Below are 12,075 nucleotides of genomic sequence, written 5' to 3' on the forward strand. Positions count from 1 at the left end.
AATGATACCATGAAATTTGCAGGCAAATGGATGGAACTAGAAAATATCATCTTGAGTGAGGTAACCCAGACTTAGAAGGACAAACATAGCATGTACTCACTCATAAGTGGATACTAAATGTGAGGAAAGGGATGGCCAGACTGCAACCCACAACTCCAGAGAGGGTAGCTGACAGGGAAGGACCCTAGGTGGGACACATGGATGACCTTGTAAACAAGAAGTGGATGAGATCTACAGGAGGTGGGACACATGGATGACCTTGTAAACAAGAAGTGGATGAGATCTACAGGAGTGCACTGGGTGTGGGGGTGTGGCAGAGGGCAAGGAGTGGGGGATGAGAACATAGGGAAATGGGAGGGTCAAGCTGGAACAGGGACAGAGTGGGAGGATAGGGAGGAAGATACCATGATAGATAAAGAGTACTATTTTAATGTGAACTGTAGCATTTCAAATGTCAACAATTTACGGTCCAGAAACCACCTGTGTTAGGTTTTGACAAAGGGGTTGTCTCTGTTTCATATGGTAAAATTTTGAGTAAAGTTTGACTCAAAAGTAATGGGCTAATTAATCTGGGACAGGAAATTTCAATGTGACACCATGTTCTGGATCACAGACTCCACTGTGAGAAACAGCATGCATCTGAAAGTCCTTTCAAAGAGAGAGCTGCAGGGTGCTGTACTCAAAGGTGGTTGGCTATGGATGTGTTTTCCTATATCAGAAACTTATAAGCCACTGCAGCCTTGGTCCAAGAGGCTCTGACTACTGCTGGAATTTTCAGCAGAACCTGGAATCATTCACACAATGCTAGTTTTTCAGGCACAAATGATGTAGGAGTTCTGGAATCATGGAGGCTTTTACCTAGAGTTTAAAGAAAGCCTTTGAACTCAGAGTAATGTGTAGCAGGGTTAGATTCCCTGTAAGGAGCCTCTGAGAGAATGATGCATGAGGCTATGATGGTGAAGCACTGGTCACAGTATGAACCCACAGTATTAGAAGTACGAAGAACATGGAACACCTGTAGAGGAGACTCCCAGCCAACTGTAGACATTGAAGAGTGAGGCCACGGAAGCCACAAATAGTAATGCCATAGTGATAGGATTGCTGAACCCAGTTAGAACATACTGAACACGGAGGCCAAGGGATTTTCTTTATGGACATTGTCTTCTTTCATTCTTGCATTCTATAAGTTCATGCAATACTCATTTTGGCCCAAATTTTTAGATATGAGAACAAATTTTGGGTGCAAGGCTCTCAGGTATTTTACTGGAGTCTAGAGAGACCAGTCGGATGATTGGTAAGTTAATGAACATCCACAGTCAACAGGGAGAGGTGCCCTGAACCAGTATGCAACTCTCTCTGCTAGGGTGGAGATTCCCCAGGAAGGGTAGCCTGAGGCAAGAAGTTGTTGAGAAACTACATTACAGGGAGTGGGATGAGCTGCCAGAAGGAACAGTCCTGGAAGAACCTTGATATAGATGCTGGGATTTCAGTTGATGGTAAAGGATGGTTTTCTCCCCCACCATTCCTTTAAAAAAACTTACTTGTTTCTTATTTTACATCCCAGCCACAGTTTCCCCTTCCTCCTCTCCTCCCAGTTCGTCCCTGTAATCCCCCTCTGTTCCCCCCCACCCAATCCACTCTTCCTCCGTTTCTGTTTAGGAAAGGGCAGCTGTCCCATGAATATCAGCAAAGCATGACATATGGAGTTGCCCTAAGACTCAGCACCTCCCCATATTTTAAGGGTGAACAATGAGCTGTAGGGTTCCCCAAAACCAGTAAAAGAGTCAGCTTCCCTCTTTCTGTCCCTCCCTCCATGTGCTCCTCTCTCCCCTTTTCTCTTACACAGCACAGTGATTAATTTTTCCACCATAGACTCCCGGTGGCCTTCTGCTTCTTGATTCTCATCATGATTATGCAACTCACTCACATTAGGCAGTAGCTTCAATTCACATTTACATTTATGTTCAACTCACTCACATTAGGCAATACCTTCAATTCACATTTACATTTATGTTCAACTCACTCACATTAGGCAGTACCTTCAATTCACATTTACATTTATGTTCAACTAAGCATTCTGCCTCTTCCCTTATCTCCCCTTCTTGTGCCGGCTATTTGATAAAATCTGTGTCTACTGTACCTCATTTTTCAGTTTATTCACTCAGAGTTGCCTACCTGGTCAGTTACTATTGACATCGAGGTGAAACGTGTCCCCTCAGCACAGAAACGAAGTAAATGGCACTCAACATATTTATAAGGACAGTGCAATTAGCTATGGATAACACCTGGAGGTGGTAAAGGGAGAAGCTTTGTAGAGTGGGTGAGTAAGGAATTGAGAAGATTGTCTTAGCAGAAGATGCATCTGTCACTACTTTTGTTGGTAAATTGATACCTACTGTTGACACATATTGGGAGTCAAATCTGAGAGCATGAGTTCCCCAATTTCAGACTCAAGCATTTATCTCAAAGGCACTTCAAGAGCCTTTCCTCAGGCAAACTCCCCCCTCTCTCGCCCCTGTGATGAGGAGAAAGGAGAACACAAAACAGTTAAAGGTATTCAAGACATGGAGCCCTCCAGAACAGCTAGAAGAACCGTTGCCAACAGAGATTATATCTTGTCTCATGGTATAAAGATACCTACTGTGGGAATAACAAATGGGAAACTCACCCACGTAACTGGTAACCTTCTCACAAGACAATATCTGAGTAACAAGTTTTAGTTACTTTGTATTGCTGTTACAAGTCATCACTGCCAGATCAATTTATAAAAGCAAGCATTAAATTGGACTCACGTTTTGTTTCCTGGGGTTGGAGCTCAGGATGGCAGCAGGCACAGCAGAGAGCTCCCTTCTTGGTCTGGAAGCACGAGGCAGAGTGAGCACTAGGAGCAGCAGCTGTTCAAAGTCCACCTCAGAGACACCTCCTCCAACAAGGCCACATATGCTAATGCTTTCCTAACATTTCCACCAAAGGGGACCACGGATTCAAGAATGTGAGTCTATGAGGCCATTCTCATCCAAAGGCCACCTATATTTTCAAGCTCCAGCAAGACTGTTTCAACAGGGCCTCCCTGGTCATTTCTAACAGTGTTTTAAGAGCCTTATTTGAGATTACATTTGCTTCCTCTCCCACTTGGGTTACTCTAGTCATTTCTGATGGGTAGGGTAATGCACTGTGAGGTAGATCATTGAATCTACTCTGAGAAAAAAGATGAAGAAATAATAGGATAAATGGGTAGATCATTGAATCTACTCTAAAAAGAAAAAGGGGAAGATATAAAAATGACAAAAGGTAGATTACTGAATCTATTATAAAAAGAAAAAAGAGAGAATATGGATATGATAAGATAAAAAGATCAATTCTTGAATCTACTTTTAAAAAGGAACTACTTGTTTTACATAGAATAAGTAATGAAATTTTTTTGTCTGAGTTTATGAAATGTTACTGGACTGGACATTGTTAATATATATAAAATGGAGTTTTTGGTCTGAATCTGTCAAATGTTAATGGATTAGACATAGTTAATGTAATTCTTGACTGTATATATTGTATATACTTATTGGATATAGTTTTTCTTGTATTAGTTATAAGCTTTTTTAAATTTTAGACAAAAAAGGGGAAATGTGGTGATATTGTGTTCCCCAAAATATTTTGCAACCCAATAAACATCTCTGGGGGACAGAGAACAGAACCGCCACAATATTAAACATAGAGGTTAGGCAGTGGTAGCACACGCCTTTAATCCTAGCATTCTAGAGGCAGAGATCTACCTAGATCTCTGTAAATTCAAGGCCATACTGGAAACAGCCAAGCATGGTGACTCACACCTTTAATCCCAGGAAGTGATGGCAAGAGGCAAAAAGGTATTTAAGGAATGAGGATGAGGAACTATAGCCCAGTTAAGGTTTTAGACTTTTGAGCAACAGTTCAGCTGAGATCCATTGGGAGGAAGACACAGAAGCTTCCAGTCTGAGGAAACAGGATCACCTGAGAAATTGGTGAGGTGAGGAAGCTGTGGCTTGTTCTGCTTCTCTGGTCTTCAAGCATTCACCGCAATATCTGGCTCTGGGTTTTATTTTATTAATAAGATCTGTTAATATTCATGTTACAGCACTCGTTGATGATGTTTCTTTGTCTATATGCCACGTCTCCATATCTGCTACTTTTATTTGTCATTTTACTTTTGCTAGCTATATGTTTAATAAAAAACACTCATTCAATACTGAAAAGATAAATGTAATTGACCATTTTTCTATATGATATATATTGATGTAGTTTTCAAAATCAAGCATATGCTGTTTCTATTTTTGAAGATGTTATCATAATAAAAAAGGGAAAGGTGAATAAGACTGAAAGAAAAGAGTGTATCTGCTCATTGCCACTGTGCGGCTGAATTGGGAAATTGACAAGTGAGCTGGGATGTGATGGGATGAGTAGAGCCTCACCCTGTTGAAACCTGGCCTCTCATTCTCAGTGGGTAGAAAAACAGTGGGAACAAATGCCTTTTGTATTCAATACTTCAATAAAGGGTTAACATGTAAAGATTTTTGGCTGTTTTTTCCTGCTTTCTCCTGATATCAAACAGAGTTCACTGTTCATGTTTATTTTGGAGTTCATTTGTCTTAGCTGGCACTAACTCAATGTCACTTCTTATAATTTTTCGACTTTTATAAGATAAAATCAATATGTGAAAAAACAATGAAATCTAAGCAACAATGGTGTTTGCTTACATAATTGCAATAGAGAAAACTCTTACAGTTTAACAATTTTCTAGGCTGATAATCTTAATTTCTCATGTTATGTCACACATGCCATTTAGATTCAACTCTTTTTAAGACTATTTTATTGATTCTTTGGAATTTGATACCAAATATTTTGATCATATTTACCCGCAACTCCCTCCCCTTAATTTCACCCAGATTCATCCCCACTCAACAGGTAAATGGATAGAACAAGAAAAAAATCATTCTGAGTGAGGTAACCTAGACCCCAAAAGACAATTATGGCATGTATTTGTTTATACATTAGCTGCTAAGTCTTTGATAAGCAGGCTATGATCGATATAACCACAGAGGTTAGATATAGATAAGGAACTAGGGGTGAGAGAGAAGGAATTCCCTGGGAAGGGGAAATAGAATAGTTACAGATGAATGGGGAGGAATAGGAAAGGGAGGATAAAATGGGGAGGGGAGGAAAGAGGAGGCAAGGGAGGGAATACTGGAGGGATAACTAAAACTAAGTGCCATTTGAAAAGTCATATGGAAACCTAATACAATGGAAACGTCTTAAAATACAACTTCTATAAAATAATTCTAAATTGGAATCACAAATAACAGGGGAGACAAAGCCCCAACTAGACATCTGTCACCACCAAATGAAACCACCAGTGCTGGAATGGATTACATCTAATCTAATTTGGTTGTTGGCCAAAGGGACCCCATCACAACCCCTAATTAACCCAGGCTATTGCCAAGGCTGTTGGTTGCTTTCCACAAACTGATCGTAAGGTCTTACTGTTGAAGACAACATCCACATAACTCACTGAACATGGGGAAGTTGAGCTTGTGCCTATGTAGAGCCTTCATCCCTTCTGAATAGTAGTGTTAATACTGGAAAGTACTCTGTGCCCTGCCAGAGAAAAAAGTTAAACACAAACCCACCTACAAAATCTGCTGTATGCACAAGTTTCTGTCCCCCACACTGCTTCCAAGTAACCACTAAGAGGCTTAATATTAATTACAAATGCTGGGCCAATAGCTCAGGCTTGTTGAAAGCTAACTCTTCTAAATTAACCCATATTTCTTATCTGTGCTTTGCCACTTGGTAACTTTTCTCAGTACAGCATGTCCATCTTCTCTCTGCATCTGTTCAAGATTCCAGCTCTTCCTCTGCACAACATTCTCTCTGTCTCAGGCTGTCTCACCCAAGATCTTTCTGCCCAGCTATCAGCCAATCAGTTTTTTATAAACAATGAAAACAATGCATATTTCCAGTGTAAAAAGATTGTTCCACAGCATTTCCCCCTTTCATCTAATTAAAAAGGAATGTTTTAACTTTAGCATAGTAAAATTATATACAACTGAAACAGTTATCAGGTAAGAATTACAGATATAATGTTAGTCCATTTGTATTTGGCAAAATTAGAGAAAATATTCTATTATGTATGCTATCATTGTGAGACTAAAGTTTTACACCTAATTTACCTTTTATCAAAACTAAAGAAAACTATATATTTAACTATTTAGTCTTTAACTCCATCAAAGACCCTAGAAGGGTGAAATGTTACCTAACCACAGGGATGTCTGACTGTAAAGTGAATCTTAAAAGGTCTTATTAATAAGAACAAACCCGGAGCTAGGTATTGGTGTGACTGTTGGAAGATTAGAGAAGCAGAATAAGCCACAGCTTCCTCACCTTGCCAATTCCTCTGCTGATCCTGTTTCCTCAGACTGGAAGGTTTTGAGTCCTCATCCAAATGGATCTCAGCTGAACTGCTGCTAAAAGCCTAAAAGCTTAACCAGCTAGTTCCTGGCCTCATGCCTTATATACCTTTCTACTTCCTGCTATCACTTCCTGGGATTAAAGGCACGAGTCATCATACCTAATGGATCTCTGCCTTTGAAATGCTAGGATTAAAGGTGTGTGTGCCACCATTTCTGGCCTCTGTATCTAGTGGCTGTTCTGTTTTCTGACCCCAGATAACTTTATTAGGGTGCCCAATATTTTGGGGGACATAATATATGACTACATTTAACTGCCTGGACAGTCACCTGAAGTTCTTCTGTAATGTTGAGGCATCCAAATTTGGCCTTCAGGCCTTGTATATCTTACAGACATATCTCAGAATCGGGGAAATTTGAAGGACTGTTTTACCTTGTCTTGGCAATTTTTAGCAGTCATTTTATTTTGTGTATTGCTTTTGCATTTTGTGACAATACTCCGTCAGTAATAGAAGCAAGATCAGTTTATGCCCAAATGAGTAGATTTTTGCCACAAAGAAAAACTCCATACAGAGCTTCTTTGATACCTATCATCTTCTTTTGATATAAATTGGGGATGTCTTGAGCAGATGTGTATAATTGTCATGAAAAGCTTTAGGTAATTAAACATATTCAATGCCATATTCTGTGGGTCTTTGAAGTATTTAAAGACTATCTAAGTAAAACTGTGTATGACCTTGAAAACATATTTCACATGACTATAAGTTTGACTATTATAGATTACTAACTACTAACCTGTATTTCCTAATTATACATTATATTTTTAGATGAGCTGTATAATCCAATTCTCCAAACAAAAGTAGAAATATACATACATTATAACAAAATTAACTTTAAATTTGTATCAAAATACCAAAATCCATACCAATGTGAAATATTTAAGACTACAAGTTGCTTTTTTAGTTTAAAAGTAGATTCATTAATCTATCCTTTTATCCTATCATGTCTATATATATAGAGATCTTTGTATTTAACTCTTTTGTTAAAACTATGACCTGTAACAACATGTAACTAACTTCCTTTAAATATAATGAACACCTATAACCCAATATTTGGGAATGTGGGCATCATTTCCTAGACTACGACCTATCATTTGTGAGCACTGACATTTTTGAAGAAACCTTGAGAAAATTGGGATAATAATGAAGTCCTGGTTGGAGTAGTCTGTGAGGCCCAACCATCTCAGCCAGCAGCCTTGAAGTTGTTCTGGATGCTGGATCATCTGGGTTATCTATTTATATTGGTGTCTGCTTCCCTTGTTCTGAAAATACATGAATTTTTAAAGGTAACATACACTACAAGTATGGTTACGTGGTGTGCATAAGTCAGTTAAAAATGATTTTTTTGTTTTATATTTGAGGGAGTAAAACACACATTACCTGTCTTCTAGATCTTTTATTTATTTATTTATGTATGTATGTATGTATGTATGTATGTATGTATGTATGTATTTAATATTTGTAGCAGAATTTCAGGGAGTCTTCCCCAATCAAACCTGATTTTCTTTAATCCAGACTCAATCCATAGCTTCTCATCTTCTGTGGAAATAAAGGATAACCTCTTCCCCAAAGTAACATATCTTTTGACTTAAATTTTGAAGAGAAGACATTTTTAAAACATATAGGTTGGTTTAATCTAGCAGTTTTCATAATCAAATGTATCTTAGCAGCTGTAGTTTCTTTGTGAGCAATCAGAAAAAAATCTAAATACAACACAATAACATACAGAATCCAGTCTCTCTGTTTATTTTCCATCTTTATATGGCTTTTTTTATATTACTTTAGTTCCTTTTAAAATACTTTATTTTATTATTGTAAAACTATATATACATATTTATATTATGACTCTGTTTACCTTCTCTTTTCTCTCTCAAGCCTACATATATTTTTAAATACACTGTAACCCATTTAGAGTTTTTTGCATCTGAATCTGTCTTTACTGCATATCTATAATCTTTTCTGTCTGCATGAGCAAAACTCCAAACTGCCACATTGGGCAGTGGCTGAGAGACACCTCTCTGTACAATGGCATGTGTGAGAGATTGAGGGAAGCAGCCTTGTGGCTTAACTCATGAGGTACTGGTATCTGCCAGAAGTTACAGCAGGCATGAGAGAAATGAGACTAGAAAGCCAAGTTTGGCTACATTTTTTTTTTGTGTGTATAAACTTGTTTAAGCTTTCTTTCAGAGCTTATGTGGAAATTCCAGTCCCATGTTGGAACACCATTTGTTGGTAGACTTGTTTTTCCTGCCCTCCAGTTTCTTATATTTTTGGTTGTGAGCCTAACCTTCATCGGCTGAACCATCTCTCCAGCCCGCCCTCCAGTTTCTAAATAACCAACACAGAGACTCAATATTAATTATAAATGATCAATCAATATCTCAGGCTTGTTACTAGATAACGCTTACATGTAAATGAACATACATTTCTTATCTATATTTTGCCAAATGGCTTGGTACCTTTTCTCAGTACAGCATGTGCATTTTGCTTCTCTCAGCATCTTCTCTTGACTCCAGACTCTGTCCTTCCTCTTCCATCATTTATTCTATGTCAGGTTGTCTCACCCAATCTTTTCAAGTCCAGCTGTCAGGTAATCAGCTTGTTATTAACAATAAGAGCAATATATATTTACAGTGTACAAAGATTGCTCCATAGCCCCCTGCAATCAACATTGGTGACTGACTTGCAGAGATACCCTGTTGTGATAGTGGCACAAAAGTTATGGGAGCAACCAATAACTCTCTGTAATTAAGGCCTACTCTGTGAGACAGAACCGATGCCTGATACCATTGAAGTGGCCAAGAACCTGAAGCTAGATAGGCCAGGGACCTGGGGGAAACCAAATATTATTGTCCTATTAATGGAATGTAGCAACAAAATGACTCCTAATGACATCTGCTGTGCTTGTAGATCAGCACCTTGCTCAGCTATCATCAGAGAAGCTTTTTCCTGCAGCAGATGGGAACAAATACAGACATCCACACTGGACATACTGCAGAGAGTGAGAGACCTTGGAACACTCAATCCTGAATGATTGTTTTCAACAAGTCTGTCCCTTTAGGACCCAGAAAACTCTGAAGAATAGGAGGCAGAAAGATTGTAAGAGCCAGAGAGGATGGAAGATATCAGGGAAACAAGGCCTTCTAGACACACAGGATTTACACACCTATGAAGTCATAGAAACTATGCAGCAGTCACATTACCTGCACAGGTTTAAGCCAGATGGAGTTTTGGTTCTTAGAGTGGAAGCATACAGAAACCCTCTTCCCTAAACCAGAAGCTATCTCCAAATGATAGTGGATCACAAAGGAAAAACTGTTTTTCAGAGTCTCACTGGGTCAAAACATAATGACAGGCAAGCCTCATGCCCACCAGTGGTTGGCCAACACAAAGTGAACTTAATGGTACTTTTGGAGTTTATTTTTTTTTAAACTTTACAGATCCTCTGCTTACATACTATGATTTCCAATTTTGTTTTTAATCAGTGGTCTGTCAGTGCAAATGTGCTATTGAACAGGACAAAGAAGAAGTCTTGGTGCTAGGTGAGACTGTTGTGCTGTCTGTGGTATTTAAAGACAGAGGAGACAATATCCAAGATTAGAAGGTGGCATCTTTATTCCTTCAAGATTGCCAAACCTATACCTGCTTGGATTGTTACTGTCTCTGTGGACTTGACAGGGTTTTTGGCTTTTGGTTCCTAGATCAGTTAAGAACCATGTCATAAGCCCCCAAAACTTATTTCATTTTTCTTTTACAGGGTGTGTGTGTGTGTGTGTGTGTGTGTGTGTGTGTGCTCACACATGCATGCTGTGGCACATATGGCTGGAGTCCGTTCTCTACTCCAACCATGTAGGTCCCAGGACTTGAACTCAGGTGGTCAGGCTCAGTGGCAAGTGCACTTTGCTGTCTGAATCCTGCCACACGTCAAACCTGTCTCTATTAGCTTCCTCTTTTCAGGAAAATTGAGATGGACAATACAGGAAGTGGCAAGAGGGAAAGAGGCTGAGGATAAAGGAGAAAAGATTGTGGGAATGGAAGGAAGTTGTGGATATGGAGGAAGAAGGAGAAACAATTAAATGTGAAGGGAAGGGCAGTGCTCCACAGCTCGGGTTTAGTGGGAGACAACTTTTAGGAGGAATCCAAATATTTTTGTTTTTATTTTGCTGTGAACTCATAATTTGTCTCACTGTGTAAATGGAAAGGTGGAAAGTCAATACTGGGAATAACCACACACATCCAGGTGTGTTCTAAAACTTTCTGTGATACAGATGATGGAAGTTGTTGCTAAAATTCTTTCCCTTGAGGAGACATAAACAATGTCTTCCCCCTTCCCTAAGGCTCCAATAACAAACCAAGACAAGGTACTACTAAAGTTCCTCCTGCCATAGCATTGAGTTTATTGGCCTTAATTTCAGTGCGTAGGTGAGGCAGTTACAGAAGAGTGGATGCTCCCTGCAGAAGGCTACACTAGAAAGTCTTTACATAGCAGGGATGATGACTTTTTTCATAACTGACCAGACAGAGCCCTCCTCTCTCTAGTCCTATATACGCTAGCCCCTCCTTGAGGCCATATGCAGTTAGAGTAGAATTGAGTATAACAGGTGATATGGAGTGGCTAGACACTCAGGTGAGGGTCCCATGATCCTTCCTGCCCCCTCTTCTACAAGGCGATGTCAACAGTTGACTAGTCCAGCTGGGATGATCCACATTTAGGCACAGTTAAGCTTCCTAAGATGTAGCATGAATTTTAAAAGTTCTTATTAATAAAATCAAACCTGGGACCAGTTATTGGGGTGAAATGCTGGATGGTCAGAGAGACAGAACAACCCACAGCTAACCTCATCTCGCCGGATCCTCAGCTGGTCTTGTTTCTTCAGACTGGAAGCCTCTGAGTTCTCATCCAGAATGAGTCTCAGCTGAATTGCTGCTCAAAAGCCTGAATGCTTAGCCAGCCAAATCCTTAACCAGCCAAATGCTTAACCAGGCCAAATGCTTCTAGTTCCTGGTCCTCATGCCTTATATATCTTTCTGCCTTCTACCATCACTCCCTGAGATTAAAGACTCACTCCCTGGGATTAAAGGCGTGTGTCATCATGCCTGACTCTTTCCAATGTGGCCTTGAACTCACAGAGATCCCAGATGGATTTCTCCCTCTGGAATGCTAGGAATAAAGGCATGAGTGCCACCATTTTTCTAGCCTCTGTATCTAGTGGCTGTCTGTTCTCTGACCCCAGATAAATTTATTAGGGTACACAATATTTTGGGGAACACAATACCACCATACTAAGATGGCAGTTGTTTGGATCAGAGGAAAGGTCTGTACAGCTCAAGTGGAGGCTGACACTAGCTCTGCTCCCCCATCTTCTGACTAGGATCATTTTTTAAGGCAAATGTGGCATCCCAAGTGCCCCTCAAGGTTTCTCCTAATTCTGTAGAGTACCATGTTCAGGGCTGGGCAGGAGGGAAGCCAGGAGTCCTAGGGATCTCTCAGGAAGCAGTATCCCATATTCCAGGTCTCTGCTATTCCATTGACAAACTGGTGTGGCCTCAGGATTCTGTGGGAAGACAAAGTCTTC

The sequence above is a fragment of the Peromyscus eremicus genome, chromosome 6 (assembly GCF_949786415.1).
Source record: "Peromyscus eremicus chromosome 6, PerEre_H2_v1, whole genome shotgun sequence".
Taxonomy (NCBI): domain Eukaryota; kingdom Metazoa; phylum Chordata; class Mammalia; order Rodentia; family Cricetidae; genus Peromyscus; species Peromyscus eremicus.